This window comes from Oreochromis niloticus, linkage group LG4, assembly GCF_001858045.2.
Source record: "Oreochromis niloticus isolate F11D_XX linkage group LG4, O_niloticus_UMD_NMBU, whole genome shotgun sequence".
Lineage (NCBI taxonomy): Eukaryota > Metazoa > Chordata > Actinopteri > Cichliformes > Cichlidae > Oreochromis > Oreochromis niloticus.
Window position 1 is genome coordinate 20783018 of NC_031969.2, and position 18323 is coordinate 20801340.

At 42.3% G+C, this 18323-nt stretch overlaps 1 long non-coding RNA gene across 17 annotated transcripts in view; it reads left to right on the forward strand.

The window, feature by feature from the left end:
* The window catches only part of LOC102079698 (uncharacterized), a 108840-nt gene that overhangs the window by 63540 nt on the left and 26977 nt on the right, over positions 1-18323 (forward strand). The window lies entirely within an intron of this gene.

The following is an 18323-nucleotide window of genomic DNA, read 5'->3' on the forward strand; positions in this document are numbered from 1 at the left end:
GAATTTCTTCTGTTGTGGTTGCGGGAGGGCACAGAGCCCCACTATATGTCCGTATACAGCTTAGAGCACCGACTGAGCACCACTCTGTCCACACACACACACACACACACACACACACACACACACACACACACCACCTCTATTAAAAATCTTCTCCAAACAAGACCCCCTTTCTCCACTGAAGAGCGACCCTCTGTCTAATGCCAAGTGACTCTCATGGCCAGCATTGACGGTGGGACACTTGCTTCACAAAAGGAGCTGAAGTGTCAAATAAACTCGGTCAGAGCCCCCGACACACAAGAATTCCTTTATCTGGCACCCTGGGAGGCAGACAAAGACAGACTTTGTGTCAGTGAGCAGGCCTTGACTAAACACTGGGGCTTTTTTTTCCCCCTTACTCCTCTTCTCACAACTTCTGCCTCTTCTTCCTCCTCCTCCTCCTTTTGTAATTTAAACGGCAAAGCGGGAGCAATATCTGACCCCGGTTGCCCAGCATCTGACCTGCGCATGGCCAACATCACCCCTTTTGCTGTTTAAGCCCATCAAAAAATACAGATGCTTCCATGGAAGCCCACGAGTGATCCGATAGACATCAAAGCAGCCATGACGCTTCAGCAAGTGTATTTCTTTTTCTGATTCTTTTGTTTATGTTTGTCATAGCTAAAAATAGCAGGAATTTGCTTTCTCTCAGTTTTCAGCTGGCTGTGCTGTCATATGATATGTTTGTGGTGAACCACAGCAGAGAACCATATACACACACCGGGGCAAGACTTAACAACCCTGTATTTACTCCAATCAACATTTCAGGAGGACCGTGTCATCACTGGCAATTGAGTTTCAGCTTCAAGTTGATTTGTGTTGTCAGGAATATAAGCTAATCTTGTTTCTATTTAGTAAGGTGCAGATGATGTGACAGCCATGTGCATCAGACCCCTATGAGTGCTAACACAGGCAGATAGTCCCAAGCACCATGTGGTTAAGGTAAACGGGTAGAGTTCATGTGGTCGAGCGTGTTAATGGTGTGTTTATGAGCTTAAGCTGAGTGGTGATTTATCATGTCTAAACTCAAGGCCTACCTCGGCTCCCTGGCCCCCGATTGAGCTCACAGGGTGACAACACGGACTGAGCAGCATGACCTCCTGGTGAACTATGACTCAATGTCATGACCGCTTTTGACCACCGAAGAGAAATGGAAGGCAATAGGAACATTTATTATTCATTATTACACAAACGGCCCTCAGGATTATCTCATCCTGTCCTCAGGTTCAAAGCTTAAGACGCAGGAAGACATCCTTACATCATTAGTGTCAGATAATGACTTAATGAGCTCCAGAAATACCAGCCATTAAAGAAAATGCTCCTGGTATCTTTTTATATAGAGCACCATTTACACGTTTGTGTGTGTGTGTGTGTGTGTGTGTGTGTGTGTGTGTGTGTGTTTGAATGGGCCCTAAAGTTTGTCTGAACAGGAGAACTGTCATTTATTAGTAGTGCTGGAACAATGGGGAGCTTGTCTCCGGGGTGGTGGGGGCCGGAGGGGGGGCAGTGGAGCCAGGGGAGGGTGGCCTGAGATTGGGCAGCAGCCTCTGACCAAGAACAAGCCCCTGTCTGATGGAGAGAACTGCTGACCCTTCCTGAGTAAAATGGCACCTTTGTTTCGAGGTGTATGTGTTTGTGTCTATGTGTTTATGTGTGTGTGTGTGAAAGGGAGAAGGAGAGAGCTTTTGAAAAGCTGGAGCGCTTTATAAAGTGTTTTTCTTCTCAGGGCTTTTGGCAATTGTGTTCCATATGTGCTGTCTCGTATTTAAAATTTTGTGATTCTCACACGGTTAAGCTGAAGGTAAGGAAGGGAGCGCAAACTGAACTGATACAGCGGCTAAATGGTCCAATATCGTGTCATGTTTTTCTGAACTGTCCTCTCGTCTTGCTCACAGTTTCAAATTCGCAGAATATTCTGAAGATCAGAAATCACGAAACATCCTTCAGCAGCAGTCACATCAAAATGTGTACATAGCTTTTGCTAATAACACTGATAACACCCTGATGCTCTGACACCAGATCACCACCTTAGATTTATTAGCTGCTCTTGGCGTCTTTTAACAGTCTGTGTGGTGCTTTCTTCCTGTAATGATCTCTCATAAGGGAGAGAAGTTGTTTATTTTAAACATTGGGGTAAAGAAAAATTAAAGGGTGCAGAGAGGAGGTGTAAATGCTGGTGGGTAATGGCAGCAGATTGCTGATTTCCTAAAGGGAAACCACGACTTAGAAGGTGGCTCGTGTGTGTATATTTGCCTCAGGGTGGTGTTATCCTGGTGTGGGAGTTACCAGGAAGTGTGAGGCTGAGAGAGGCATCCAGCCTGTGCTTAGGTGAGAGTGAAGAAGGCTGTTTTAGAGGAAGTAGCAAACCTGGCTGGAGGGGTTTACTGGAGCAATGCCTGGAGCTGTGACACGAAACCTGACTTCTTTGGTTAAAAATTCCCAGTGCACTTTGTGTTTACACCTTTTCAAGTTACATTGCTGTCATTAAGCCTGTCACTTCCTGTTATGTGATAAAAATGGTATGTTTCCTGGAACTGTAATTGTGATCCTACTATCCCATGGGCTTTTTACCTTGTATGCATGAGAAAAACCACACTGACCTCTGCAGGAGTATAGAAGATAGAAAGTGTCAGCCCAAGTGTTAAGACCAGAGAGCAAATAGTGAAAATGCTCAGCGCACCACAGTACAGGGACACCTCTGTCAGCACGGGCAGACAGCTCTCCATTCTCACAGGATGCTCTACGTACCTCAAACTTGTCCCAAAGAGGAACGATGCTAAATAAAGACTCTTGCTTTAATAGTAAAACTAGAATACAAACAGCCCGCTCTGATAGTTTGCAGTGTAACGATGATAACATTAGTTTAAAATGCATTTCTTTTAAAGCACACTTGAAGTGGACTTTCAGGTGCATTCTTGACTGTCCTTGTATGGGAAAAAAATCTGATCAAGAGTTAGAAATACTTTAAATTCCTGACATTTCTCCTTAAGTTTTCTTGCTCCTGTTTTGGAGGGAAAATTCCTCCCTTTGTGTTTTGCTCTCATAAATGTCACATTCCACCAAACCTGTGACCACGTTCCTCCTTTACTTTGCTGGGTGTGGGTTGCCATGGCTGTGTTTCAGCGAGTCACACCTACACAAGTAAGCCAGAGTGGGTTTCCTTTTTTTTTTTTTCCAGTTCAGTCTTTCATTCCTCTTTTCTTTTATTTTGTCTCCAGTCGGGAGGATAAAGGAGACATTTTCAGTGTGAAGAGGAGCGTGAAATTTCCTGTGTGACCTCCCTGGGACACAGCAGACCACCAGGCTCCTCAGACCACTGTTTATGTGTGTGTTAAGTCATGTGCTCGTGTTGGAGATCCGTGCGATTGTGAAAGCTTTTAGTTTCTTTAAAAGAGATTGAATGTCGTCAACTCGCAGTCGTCTCCACATAAAATGCTTAAGGTTGATTGTCTGATACCTTTGGTTTTCTTGATGCATAGAGGCTCATGTCAAATTAAAATTTTAGGCCTGATAAGTACGAGGGCAGATGCTGAGCAGGCCAGTGTGTTGTGCTGTCAAACTATTACTTTGTGACTCTGTTCAGTGACACTGGCAAGCAAATTCTTCCCTGTCTGTCAGGGCTCAGACTTACTTACCAAAGTACTGTAATCTGAGTTAAATTGACTGGAAGTTGTCCTCTACTTGGGCTGTCATCAGAAGGCTTCAGTCAAATAAGCAGAGCCACTCATGTTTCCCAGGGGACTGATGCTGATTTATTTTGTGAAATCTGGGCTTCATAAGGTGTGATGTTAGTAGTCCATGTAAACTAACACTGAGAGAATTGCTGTGCTGTAGTGCCATCTGTAGTCAAGCTTTGGGATTACCTTGATGCATGCCTTAGATTCTGCTGCACTCTTGTGGGCAATGTGTGCAACAACATAATCTTGGCTTTCTGGCCTGCATTTCTTTCTGTGGCCACTTAAAATGTGTGGTGCTAATTTGAAACTTTACTCCTACCTCTGGCAGCCAGCAGAAGTGGAAGGGTTGTGTCAGGGATGGATCCAGTAAATCCAGTGAAAAATCTATGACACATCAAACATGCAGATCTGTCTGCATCCCTGTGAAAGAAGGAAGGTTCATCCCTCGGGAAATTAGTTTTCATTAGGGGTTTGTTTTTTTTTTAAGCTTTAACAGCTTTGTGGTGATTTTCTTAGTACCTTTTATCTGTCAAATTATGGTCACAATATCTTCATTTATTTTGAAGAAAGAAAATTGGGGTTTGAAATCAAAGAGACATTAAAAATCAATGACAAAATCATCATAATTACTAGTTAAATGTTTTTTTAAGGCATTCAAAGCATTTCACACATGTCTGTGATTTTTCAGGTGACTTTCAGGAGTTATGAAAATCTCAACTATGCTATTGAATCTGAGTTAAAATGGCATTGTCACCTTAACTGATTAAAACTTCCAGTAATCCTGGCTCTCCAAACTACAGCTGGAGAGATCACCCCTTTTTGTTCAGACAACTTTGGCTTACTATGAGTTAGCGTGCTAACAAACAACACTTAGAAATTAAACTTGATAAATATTTTCTAGTGGCTAACAACTTGAGACTCTTTGAGGATATCCTCCTACCCTTTTACCCTCTTTGACCACGCTGTGTGCTGAGGGTTCCAGAATAAAGCAAAGTAGAGGAGTACATGTTGAGCTGCTGCTGTCAGATGGGACACTGGGGTCCAGGTGTTACTGATGCTTTGTGGACCTTATGATTTGCGTGCCCCCTCGGGCACTTTGTGCTGTTTGTACAGCATGTGATTAATCACCCACCACCACATATATATTTAAATGTGCAGCCTGCACTGAAAAAGGGGCATTTGCAGATTGTGCATTCATCTATAATATATTCTACTTTTCACACTGTTATGATGATCTCCCATTGTAATGTACACTCACTAGTCACTAACAAATTTGTACACTCACAAATTTATTAGACAGTCTGCCATAAAAAAAGGAAATCTGTCAAAAGTGTTTTTATTAAGCAAATGAGAGAAGTCAGAAATAACTTGTAAAACTTATATTTGTTAAGCATTGGATATTTCATTTTATGTCACAAGCTATGGGAAATGGCCTGTATTTGTATAGCACTTTACTTAGTCCCTATGGACCCCAAAGCGCTTTACACTACATTCAGTCATCCACCCATTCACACACTGGTGATGGCAAGCTACATTGTAGCCACAGCTGCCCTAGGGCGCACTGACAGAGGCAAAATATAAATAGAGTCTGATAAATTTGATAAAACATAATAAAATAGTTAAAATAAATTTAAAAATATCATTTTGGGGACACATTCGCTTGCTCTTTTTTGTCTGTGCCTTGTGACGTCCCCAACACACTTCCTTGACTTCACCACTAGAGGTCACAATTGGATCTTTTCTGTGGGGTTTTTCAAGGCCCCACTTTCTATTTGTGTATTATTGTATTATTAAGTGTAATTAGATTACATATATCACCTGTCACAGTAGATAATCATGTTTAATATACAGTTATTACACCTTGCTGACTCTTCTGCCCTCGGTTTAAATGTAAATCACAGCACAGCTTCATTCTTTCCTTAGTGTGTCCTCTACTGCTAGAGGTTGAATTTTTTATTACTAAAAGTGTTTTTAATATTTTTTTATACATACAAATGCTTTGAATAGAATTCATTCACATCCTTCACTTTTCAATTTTTTGCAGTATTTGTAGAATGCAGTGCTGGAAGCTTCTGGTCTTAACTCCCCTGGTTGGCTGGGCCTTTCATTGTGGGTTTACGTGTTCTCCCTGTGGCTGTATGGCTTTTCTCTTGGTGCTCTGGTTTCCTCACACAGTCCAGTGACTTGCTGGTGATTTGATATTGGCTGTGTGTGTGAATGGAAGCGTTTATGGTAGTGTGTCTCTCTGTTTTAGCCCTGGAATTGACTGAAAACTTCTCCAGGGTGTACCCTGCAGTTTGCTCTGGGCTCGAGTCTGCATCCACCTGACCTAACCTAAGATGGAGAAGGTTTAGGTTTGCTGTTAAGAAACTGAATGCATGGATAGATTTGCAGTAGGTTTCCATTACCGGCCCAGGTACATGTGACCACTAGGTGGCAATGTGGTAACATGAAATGTGGCTCTCTGTCTGGAAAATAAAAGCTAGAAAAGCTGCATGTTGCAGTGAACCTGTGATCTATGGAGTAATGGATATAGATTGGCGTTATTATCTTCTTATTGCCCCTCATTCTAGCTCATCTCCCTTTGAAGATCAAAGTGACCGTGTGCCTCTGTGTGTACCGACACCGATAAAATCAGAGTGAACTTCAATAAACTTCACTTTGTACATCTGTCTCCCATGACCCTTTTCCAGCCTTGCAAGTTGCTGTCAAATTACAGGAGACTCAGATATGCAGCATTTTTGATTATTGCTATCAAGATAATCTGAATCATTTCAACAAAGTTTTAAATACCTGATCATTTGGGGTCAGCAAGAAATACAGAAGTGCTGAAAAAATCAAAAACAGCCTTCAACGCGCACTCTGTCCTTTAGATTTAACAACTGCTGAGCAATTCATTCATGTTCTTCAGCTCTGCTATAAACTTCAGACATTAACGAACAGAGAATGAATGAAGCGGAGATAAAAGTGGCATACTTCAGGAACAGGTGGGGCAACTTGTGACAAAGTGACAGCACAGTCATTAGTACAATGCAAGTAGTTTCCATTCCCACGGGTGTCCCATATGCATGTGTCTGTGCAAATTATGCGTAGGCCAAAGTCCTAATTTGGTCTTGCAGCTTTTGCTTATTTGTAAAGTTGAAGTTTTCCATGTCCTCTTATTGTGTACACCACATTGTTGTATGTTGACCAATTTGCTTAAACAAAACAGGTTTGAAACTATGCAGCTTTTCAGGTTTATGTCTGAGTTTGAGATCAGAGACAGGAAACAGTGTCATGGGAACAGGTTTTAATCACAGGAGAACTTTTATGTCACCTTTTGCCCCTGTAGCGTCTTTGACATGAAGTGTCTCAGAATTCAAACAGTCTGTGCATTCATACTGAATGCAATGTGTGCACATGTGCAATTAGACATTTACTGTTGCATGCATTTGTGTATATGTAAAGTGTGTGCACTTTAAATGCAAAGCTGCAAGTCATGCACAAATGCACTATATCAAGTAATCCATAATCTACAGCTTATCAGATTTCTCCTTTTGAGTATGTCAGTCATGGAACTTGGACCTTTGACACTTTAAAAAAAAAAGTTGAACACACACTGAGATATGCAAAGCCTTCTTAACTTTAGTCATATTTCATGTACTGTAGATCCCTCTTATCGCCTCATTTCTTTCTCACCAAAGCCTAAATACATTTCCAACCCGCAGGCTTATCAAAGCTGTTGACCATTCATATCTGTTCTTGTTGTATTTTCCATATACTTTCTGTTTATTCTCAGTGAAAGTGCGAACTTGTACTGCCCATATTTTATTTTCAGGTCTTTGTGGAAAGCTCGCTGACAATCGCACCTGAATTAAAACTCATTCATTCTCAGACAATTGCTGTATACAACATAAGCAAATGATTGCAACACTGCTTTCAGCTGCTTATCTTTCCATCTCTTCTAAGCTCTCCAGAATTACTCATCTCTTCATAATAATCGATCACTGAAATCCTTCAGCAGCTTTTGATAACAGCTACTGCAGGCTAGCAGAGCTGAGAACCTGACCCGGCGTGTTCGAAACTGTCAGGCAGGAATCTTAGGAGCTCACTTGCCTTTACGGTAAAGATCAGTGTTTTTCCCCAAGCTGTTTACTGCAGACAGTTTGTTGAGGCATGGCAGAGCTGCAAAATGAGCAAGTTAGGGTGGAGCTTTGGTAGCGATATGAAGGAGGAAGTCTGTAGTGTATTTTTATGTGCCTGTCTAGTCAATGGCTCAGGTAAACCTCAGTCTACTGTTCAAGTTAATCATTGATGCTGGAGTTCACCATCTTTCTGTACTTTGTAAGAGGCCAAGACTTTAGGAAAACATTTGTTCATTAGCTGCATTTTTGAGATTTCAAACCTCAGAAGGCTGGCTTTTGACTTAACCACATTTTGCAGCTGGGCAGTAAAGAATTACATTTCTCTGTAGCTATTTATTATTGCTCTGTGCTGTGGCTCCCTACAGTTGATTTTAACAGGGGGTGTTAAGAGCAGCAGCTCCTTGACTGGTCTTTTTTGGTGTACATAGCTTCTTTTTTTATTTGTTAAACTTTCCAGCAGGTCACCTCCACACAAGCCCTCCCTAGTATAACACTGGCAATACCTCAGTTTAAAACCAGGGGAAATCCTACCACAGTAAAGTACTACATCTTGCCCATCTGCTAATGCTCTTAATGGCTTCTGTAAAAGCACGTAACACTATTAACAGAGCGAGAGTCTAATGCCCAACAGGTAGCATAGGTGAACTAGAGGCAGACATGTACATGCACACAAAACACCAGCCCATGCATGCAGACACCAGGTTAGCACTGGTGCATGGCTGTTGTGAGCTTGGCATTCAGTGTGGTGTAAGGAGAAAAGTTGGTGTGAGGTTAGCGCACGTTTGTGTGTGTTCCTTCATTTGCTTACAAAGCCAGTCCTCCTTCACTGTAAACTCTGCCAGCCTAGCTTCTTCCAGACATCTGTCTCTCTCTCTCGCTCTCGCTCGCTCTCCCTGTCACACACACATTCACATGCCTTCCCACCTTCTCAGTAAATCCCCAAGTTTCAACAAGCTGCAACTTGAAATCCAACCCCCGTGCACCACAATGTGCGCATATAAAAACAGGTAATACGCCTTCAAATATAATTACAAATGTGACAATGCTGTGCTCTATTGTATGTAGATAGTGTGCTCTCTTTGTCTCGTAAAGCAAGGGGAGGTCTGTGGAAGTATTGATCGTGGTCACAGCAGACAATCTTAATGGCTTTGAAGACAAGGCCGAGGTCATTCAGGTGAGGCTGGCCCTCTCCCAGAACTGTGGCGCCATGTAAAAGATCAACTTCACTGAGCTCTTGAGAGCTGAGTCGTGTACACCCGGGGAGGAGAGGCAGAGTTTAGATTGTGAAAACATTTTGGAAAGTTTGAGTAAGGTGGCCAGGGACCTAGCGGCTACAGATGGCAAGCTTAGCTTCTGCCAGTTGCCAGCTTATCGCTTTTAACGATGTTAGAGAGCGATGGTCAGTCCCCCTGTCTCCTGGGTTTCTGTGTCCTTCATGCCTGCCAAGGCAATAAGAATGGCAGCAGTACACCAATAAAGCTCCACATGGTACTGATTGAGAAGTATTAAAGCTCACATTTCCTAAATCTTTATGATCAAAGAAATTCAGATATGTCCAGCACATTTGGTCATTTTTAAGTTGAAAATGGTTGCTTACTTCAAATGCTTTTGTGTAAACTTCTTTAATCATCAGATTTCCGAGAGATTTATGAAAATAATCAAGGTTCATGCTAGGACTTTTCATTTTCACCGCATTTATTTCATTTCTTTTAGTAAAGCTTTTAGTTTCGGGCACCGCAGGTCAGATTGGTTTGCCTGTAATTTCCAACCTGCCTCCGTTCCTCCCCTGTCCTCTTCTCTTTGGCTGACCTGTTTTGGAGGGAGCTCCAGGGGTAGCATTCATTTAGGAGTCAGATATAAACAGGCATTAAAAAGCAGCGTGGTCTTAATTAGCTGAAGCTGCTCATATGTTTGGTGTGATTGTGTAGTGTTTATATTTCAGTGAGTGCATGCTGTGTCAGGCCACAGTGCTAATCACCTAACCTTAGTTTTATTGCCCTGTGCGATGTTGTAACGATGCCGAAGCGAGACAAGCAGAGAACCCTCACACGGAGACAGAAGATCGATGGACGAATAGCGATTTTAATGACTTATAGCAACGAAAAACAGCTGCTGTTGTAGCACCAATGTACGTCATCTTGCTTTGTATCAGCATCATGATTACGCGATCTCAAAATGTCTTCCATAAGGATAGGTCCAGTGTGATTATGCAAGTTGGTTTTAAGCATAGATAGGTTGTGTGTGTGTGTGTGTGTGTGAAAAAACAGCACCAAAAATGCATGAAATGGATTTCTTTGTGCAGCATTGTGTTCTAGTGGAACGCAAGTAGAAGTCTGTGAGAGCAAATGGTACCTTTCTGTGTAGGAGGACCAATCCTCTCCTCATCAACGCTTCCTTATCCTAAACAAAGTTCCAAAACATCATAACTGTCTTGTTTTCTAGAGAAGTATCTGCCCCTTTTGGTGTACAGTCAAGCAATGACATTTGGCCAGGTCATAAAGGAACTACAAGAGCCATAAAAACACCTTACGATGTCTGGGTTTCTGTAGCCGGGTTATTAAGCTGTAAAACCCTATTGTAAAAATCGAGATTGAACCGATTTATTTAAGGAGAGCGCTGCAAAGATGAAAAGGGGCTTGCTCAGCCATACTTTCATAGATGTACAGTGGGCTTGGTTTGTGCCGGTAAGCACACAGGAAAATTCTTTGAATTCCCCGGCCTCACACCCTCGCTCTACTTTTGCCGCCCGGCAGCCAATACCGCTGGCTACATGTGCTCGTTTGTGGCACGTTTGACGTCACGGAGGGTGTAATTAGCTCTTCAGGTTAAAAAGATATTTTGCTTTATAGTTTGTACATTGGACTGAATCTGTAGATAAGAGAAGCGGCATATGGGAATATGCACTTTTAACCTTGTAAACACTTGCACATAGACACATGAATATTCAGCTCCTGTGTAGGTGGGCCAGATCACACCATCTGACCATACTGGAAGACGTCCACAAGTCTGAGCGCACCGCTTCCCTGCTCTTTTCCTTTGTCCCTCATCTCGTCGATCTATCTTTCTATATTTGTGTCCCAGACCCAGACATGTCCATAAATAAACGGGGTCTCCCTCTCCTCAACCAGACCCAAGCCATGTTTATGTTCGGGCCAGTGTTGGGGGGGACCATCTGGACCACTGGGAGTGTATCACCACCTTTCTCTGAGCTCAGGTGGAATCAAGATGTGCCGCCAGCATAACAGACTAACACAGGCTAAAGACATAGTTGGGCTTTTGAGATGAAACTTTCAAGTTTTCCTTGAGTACTCCCTCCCACTTTTAGTATTTTATGATCGTCATCCTACAGTGAATTAACTCATTCTGTTAAATGCTTTTTCATCAATTACATGATAAAACAAGCTTTAATTTTAGAAATAGGCTACTTCCTCCCATTCTTGCTCTACTCTTATGCAAACTGCTTATAAAAGTCAGGATGATTTTTAAGTAATTTTTCAAAATTCTCTCACAACAGACAGTTGATGAGGTTTTTTTGGTTTATTTGGTTTATTTACATTAGCTGGATGTGGTCTCCTGGTCTTCATTTCATTTGCTCCGGGAGCCAGGCTATTAAAACTAATGAACACTTATTGCCCTGAGTTGGATCCTGAGCGACTTGCTAAACATCCCTTCTGTAGCTGTTTGTTTTACTTGTACCTGATTATTCAAACAGAGCAGTAAAACATGTGCCCGAGCCTTTGCCTCTGGTCTTTACAGGTACTCTCATAAATAGTCTGATCCACAAAATGTGATTGGATAGCCAGGGTTTTTGTTTGAGCAAACATGGGTGGGCTTCACTTTTCTTCACTAATCATCTTGGAAAGAATCCCAGTGTTTTTAATGCATGCACTGCGCACTATGGTGTCCTGTGTATTCAGGTAGCTGCGTGTAAAGTCGCTTTTTTCTTCACTGTTAAAAAGCAGAACTGCTTAATGCAGAACATTTCGTAGTTTTATTAACTTTTTATGGTCCTTGTCTTGTTGGAGGGAATGACAGATTTTCTTGGTATGCACTAATCAAGACATCTGCTTTGCAAATGTTGGGGGACATGGAGCCTGTTCTTCAGAGCTTAGCTAAAGCACAGTTTGATGTATTATGATGTTTAATAGTGCTGAGAATTACAGTCTAACACATTTTTATTGCTCAGAATTTTATTAGAAAGCCTGCTACTTTCAGTTTGTCCAAAAGTAGCACACGGCATTTGTCTTCTTTGTAATATCCTGATAATTTGTTTCAGCAACTTTATTTATTTTTCTGTTTACAGCGCTTTAAAACACCCAACATCTTTTACCTTTAGCTGGTTTCAGCTTTTCACGCTTGATTGCTTTATAATTGTTTGCTGATCGCCAGGTGTCACATTGAAGTTTCTAGCACTAACCGACAGATGCTCTAGAAAAGTGTGCGTATATGTGCGCATATGCCCGTGTGCTCATGTGTATTTGTGTACACAACAGCTTCGATGTGTCACTGTCAATCATTAGTGGAAGCAGAGAGACAGAGAGGGGCTTGGTGACTGACACATGAAAGTGTGTATTTTTTTTCTCTTCACGTGACCTTTGTGCTGCATAAATCAGCCGGAGCAGCTCGGGTAATGTTAAAGGGAGGAAAGGCGCGTTCTTCTGACTCTTCTCATGACATTTGTGGTTTTTTATATGATATGTGCATACAGAAAGCGTGCTCAAATAAACAGCGTGTAAAGTTTCCCGTGTCTGTACCAATCTGTCAAAAAGAGATGGGGCTTGACTTTCACCCCCCCTCCCCAAATCGCCCTCACCCGACCCCTCCCACTCCTCTTACAGCCCTTGTCATCCCCCAGGTGGAATTTCCCTGGAGTCAGCACAGGCTATTTTTACTTGTTTTAACCTAATTAAATAATCTGAGAAGGCATGCCACTTAACAGCTTCATTTTTCTCAAATACAAGATAAAAGAAATGTGCAAAAAAACGACAAAAAAAGAGTATAAATATAGATAAAAAGCAGAGGAGAGGCAAAGATGGAGACACAGACTTCTTTTCTAACTTTTTGTTATTGATATTACCTGCACACCTTTAATGATGAAGCATATATTAGCATTTTATGCAGAAACCTTACATGGTGAAATTACAAGGTAAGGCTGCATAGGCTGCTACGTCTACGCCAAGGCAATAGTTCTAATGTTCTTGTCTTACATTTCACTTAACATTCTCTCATTGTAAAATCTGTAATTAAATATAGAACACAAGGCACCACACCTATAAATCTAGCACAATTATAAAAGCCTGTTTTGGCTTGATGCTCGGACTCCACCTACGTCAGCAGTGTGGCTAGCACTTGGCTACCTTGTGTGTGTGTGTGTGTGTGTGTGTGTGTGTGTGTGTGTGTGTGTGTGTGTGTGTGTGTGCTCACAGGTTATGTACTATATCAGTCCCTGTTGTACTTAGTCATTCTACAGATTTGCTCTAAAGAGTTTGGAGATCTCGCAACAGCACGAAACCACCTTTTACAACTCTACTTTCCTTGTTTGTACTGAAGATCATGAACCACGCTGGCACCTCGGCAAACAATGGAAAGAACAGATTGAAACGTTACAGCATAATGTGACGGCAAAATGTTTAGTGCAAGAATGGGCCCTGCAGCTGTGTAAAATGACATAGAGAAACAGAAAGTGGGGCCAAGCATTGTGGGAGAACATCGGAGACAGGCTTTTGGAAAGACGTTTGGGTCCTCGGAGTGTCTTAACTGTAGCTGCTGGTGGAGGAAATACTGAATCCTCGCTGCAGGGGCCTTCCTCTGTTCTTTCCTGGAGAGAAGGTGCCCCCAAAGTGCCTGATAGCGCAGGTTTTTCTTGGATGCCTAACAAAGTCCTTCCGCCGCCCCTTCACACATCTAAAGATGTATTTTTATCAGAGCACAGATGACAGGGGTAATCCTTTGGTGTGTTGCCACCCCCAACTGTCCGTCTACTTCCTCTTTTTGTTTTGCTTTCACTCTCTTCTTTACCCCCTCTTATCAGCTAATCCCTCCTTGGATAAAACGGTCAATTAAGGGACTTAGTTGATAGAAAACAAGACCATTTTGGATGCATGGAATGTGTGAAAATGTAGTGAAAAGGGGGGTTGTGACTGGTCCTCCAACCAAAGAAAAGAGGGAAATTGAGCTTTTTGCCAGGGTTCATTTACTAAAGCATAGTCTTTGTTGCCTCTGAGAGCTAAGAAACAAACTTCTGAATAGTGGAACAAAAACGGAGTCGAGAAATCTCACATCCTAAGCTCGTTTTGTTACACAAGTGGGTTAGATCGGGAATTTCAGGCGTCATTATCAAGCACTTTTATAACTGTAGCATTACATTGACCTTAGCATTCCTGACCTTTGATGCAGGAAAAAAAAAAATTGCCCGGCAATGTCTTTCAAAGCAAAAGCACATGTACATGCATGGTTTCTGATCTGCTTACTAAGATTAGACACAAATGACCGGGATTATGACGCTGTAGCATATTATGGTTTAATACGGTTTTAGAGCTCAAGACTATCTACTTTTGTCTAATTCAGGAAAACATATTGCACAAGACTGGTTTGATTAGTAGAAGCCGTGAGTTCCCATAAACTTCAAGCTACAACTGCTAACCTTAAGAATTAGATATACCTGTAATTAAAAAACTATAAAACATTTTTTTTAAAGTTACTCATGTTCTAAACTGACAACTAGCAAACCTTTTTTCTTATTATCCCACACTTATCCCACACTTTTTAGCCGTGCAAACATATCTAATGCGGCCTCTTTTTTTTTTTTTTTTTCAGCGATTTGCATGCCATTACAGCTGTGAAGTTTGAGATGCAGCTGGGGGTGAAAGAAATGTTTTCTGTGTACAAAACATAAATGAGATGTGCTTTGAGCACAGACTCTGCGCTGTGCTGCTTGGGGTGGAGAGAAGAGGTGAAGGAGAGGGAAGGGTGGGGGTAATTGGCACATTAAGGAAAAGGAATTCAAAATAAATTTAATCTCCCAATCCCTTTCACCCCCCCCGAGAGGTTTACAGTGAGCATGCTGTGTCTTGTTGTGAGACACAAGGAGAGCACAGAGAGAGTGAAACAGAGATGGGGAACATAGAGGGTGAGGTTCTGATGGAAGTAATAAGCTGGCTTCCAGTCAGGATTTTTCAAATGTTCACACAGAAGAGGCAACTTTGAATAAAAACGTCTGAGTTGGTTGTGCCATTTTTATGTATGTGTGTGTGAAGTTGGACTAAGGATCCGGCCAAAGATTTGCATTTGTTCTTCTACGCCATTTCTCGCACCACCTCACACACTTGACTACTGCCATCAAGCCTACACACTACACAAGCCCACTGCAGTATCTGGCAACATGTCAGGAGTGGCACAAGTTTTGGTATGTAGTTCTTAGGTTGGGAGATTCTGAAATCACAAATAGAGTGAATGAACACTTTTTAAAGCACAAATTTTCCCTTTTGAAAACTTCTTTTTTTCTTTAAAAAAAAACAAACTTCTGGTGAAATGCCCAAAGCGAGGCTGTGTCAGCTTGTGAAGTGCAGAAGCCGCTTTAGAAGGCCTGCTGGATTTTATTGCGTGTGGTTTGGGCTCTTACAAGGACATATGGTGTGGCATATTTTTTTATAATGTAATCATTCCTCCTCCTGCAACAACACTGTTAAAACTGTCTGCATGCTGAGGCAAGAATTCAGTCAAGGACCCTGCTGACCCAGACACAGCAGAGTATAAACAATGCTGCTAAGGCTTTAGCAGCACACATGAAAGCGCACACGTTACCGCACACATCATACATTGTCAGTACCCAAAAGGTGTTTATTTCCACAAATTGTGCAGCGGTTCACTGCAGCTGTTTTTTTTTCTTTCTGATTTTTAAAATCTTTACTTCAGATTTGGGTCAACGCTGCATGCATACAAACATCTCGCTCCAGTGGTTTTTATTAGTGCCCTGTGTTTATTTTACTCAAATGCAACCCGTGATTTGCGGAGGTTAGTCATCTTCCGCTGCCGAGGAGGGACCGAGAGGTCACCTGGAGTTCTTTCATTCAGACGCTGTTTGAGTGACACTGATCTGGCTTTCAGGTAGTAAAGTTAATTGACACGGTTGCACAAGCCTATCATTATGCCTTCTCTCCATTTTGTCAATATATAGCCCTTTTGTCATACCCACGGCAATTGCTACGTGTCACATGTAGTTCAGAAAATAATAATACTAATTAAAAAAGACAGCCAACCAATGGAAAAAAAAAATATATATATATATATATATATATATATATATGTATATATGTATATATCAGTTTAACTTGATGTGTTTTAATTTGTTTGAAAGCTACTTCCTGCATAAATGACACAGCTAACAGGCTCCTGTGTGTCACAGGAGACTTGGCGGCATGATTGAATGGGATTGTCTTTGCTCTGTTCCGCCATCTCGTTAGGGGAAATACACCAGCCCGGATTTCAGGGTGCTGACAGGCTGATTTGGTGTGATGGGTTGCCCTGCGCATGAACATGCCATCCCCTCGGCTGTTGCGTGAACACTGTGCTCTGTGTTGATGGTGATGGCAGGCGCGCAGATCATCTTTCCAGCAGAAGCAGGAAGTGAGAATTGGAGGGTTCCTGCTACCAGGCCCCTTCTTTCCTCCCGGTACTACACGAGGCCAAACTGAAACCATGTGTGTTCTCACCCCGTGGACCTCCGCATACAGCCAGCCTGGCTGCCCGGCTGGCAAGTGATGTGGTCTTTCTAACAACATGTGATCTCAGGAAGCATTCAGCCCCTCCCCCTTCCACTATTGTTATTTGAATCCCCTCTCTGTTTAGCTCCACTGGGGTCTCTTGGGGAAAGTGGTAAGTGATTCCTCCCTGTGTCCAGACTCCAAAGAAAAGCCCCTCCCCTTTTAAGCTTTCATTCAAGGTTAGGCACACGATGGATGTGATTGGGGAAGTACAGTAGTCTGTCACCCGGCCCAAAGGTCATTTCCTGCTGCCGCGGGTTAACTAGGAGCAGATTAAGAAAAATGACTCAGACTCACAATGACAATGGAGGAAGTAAAGCCCTGATAATTACGTACAATTTATTTGTAATCACATAAATTGATCATTTTGTTGGCTTGTATTTGACAGGTGGAAAAAAATGTCAGTTGTAAAGTGGAGAGATTTTTAGGATGCACGTAGCAACTTCTGACACACCTCTCATGTAATAAGCACCTACTGTATGCCTTTACACGCTGAAGAACACAATATAAAAATCCCACTTTCAAGCTCAGTATAAAGGTCTTGGATTCAGTCGTGTATTTCAGCACAAACATACTGTATTTTTGCTGTGGACTGTGTCTTCATTGAAGCTTTTTTCTAAGCATTCAGATTGTGTACATTGTCATCAATCACAATATTTTAGTCATGGCGACATGCTCGGGCATGGGAATACTCCTGAAGTGAGGTGTTTATGTTGATGGAAAGTGAGGGTGTATGGGGCTGATTACTCGAAACACCCGTCTTTTCTCTCAATCCTTCCAATTCAAGCGACTGTTTACTGAAAACATTGGCTGATGAGGGGATAATCTGTCAAAAATATACTGCACAGTGTGCACTCCTTCATTGTTTGCCTCACTCTTTCTCTCTCTCACTGACTTCTGTTGCCCTACTTCAAGAAAGAAAAAAAAGCTCAATTTAATCAATGCATGCAAAAGCAAAATTAATGGAAACAAAATCTTTTTTGTTGTTATTGTTGTTGCATTAAAAGAAAAATCATATTCTTGCAGAGCTGCTGCGTTGGCATTCCTGCTACTCCTGGTCTGTGAGAGAGTGTTCGGGCCTTGCCCCTGCCGCGTTCCACTCCTCTGTCTCATGTGAAAGTCAGCCCTGACCAACCTCCCATCTCCCATTTTTTCCTAATGAGACAGGCATTGTAGGGACACCTGTGGACTGCCATTTCCATTGAGGGGGGTTGAAGGATGGGGGTGTGGTGTGGCAGCTCTGCTAGCTTTTAATCGAGACGCGTTGACTAATCGCCCAAGGATTAGCCTCTTAGACAAGGCCTCTTTCATTCTGATACGCCATGTAGTGCAAAGACTCCACTTGGAGATGCAGAGGGCGGAGGAGAGTACATTTTGGGGGGGGATGGGGGAAGTGCAGATGGCATACTGTACCTGGGTGTGCTTTGTTTGATCATGCCTGAGCCCTCTGCATGTACACACACACACACACACACTCACACATACACATATATACAGACACATACTCGTATCCTGAGGCTGGATCTTTTCTCATTCCTCTAAATGGAGACAGCTCTGCATATTTCTCACAGCAGTCACCTCCTGTGCCTCCACCTTTGGAGAAGTGGAGTATATTTACAAAGGTCTGCCCAAAAGCTATAAAGACATTCAAAAAGGTGGAGCGTTATTGATTTGTGAGCAACAAAACCACTTCGCCACGTCATGCTTTGGCCTGTTACAAA